Consider the following 213-nt stretch of genomic DNA (forward strand, 5'->3'; position numbering starts at 1 on the left):
GATAGATAGATAGATAGTTTAATTCATATTATGAATATTTCTTTAACTTATTAATATTTAGGACTCTTGTTTTCACTTTGGTTGTGCCACAGGGCCTTTTTTCTTTTGTATCCAGGTTTGATGCATACAGTGGGTCACTGGATGTCTCCTTCGAGGACTGGAGCTCTGCTGACAGACTTTATGTGTTTTTATGTGTTCATTTTTTATCTTTTG

The sequence above is a fragment of the Morone saxatilis genome, unplaced genomic scaffold, assembly GCF_004916995.1.
Source record: "Morone saxatilis isolate NCDOM2014 unplaced genomic scaffold, NCSU_SB_2.0 Contig23, whole genome shotgun sequence".
Taxonomy (NCBI): domain Eukaryota; kingdom Metazoa; phylum Chordata; class Actinopteri; family Moronidae; genus Morone; species Morone saxatilis.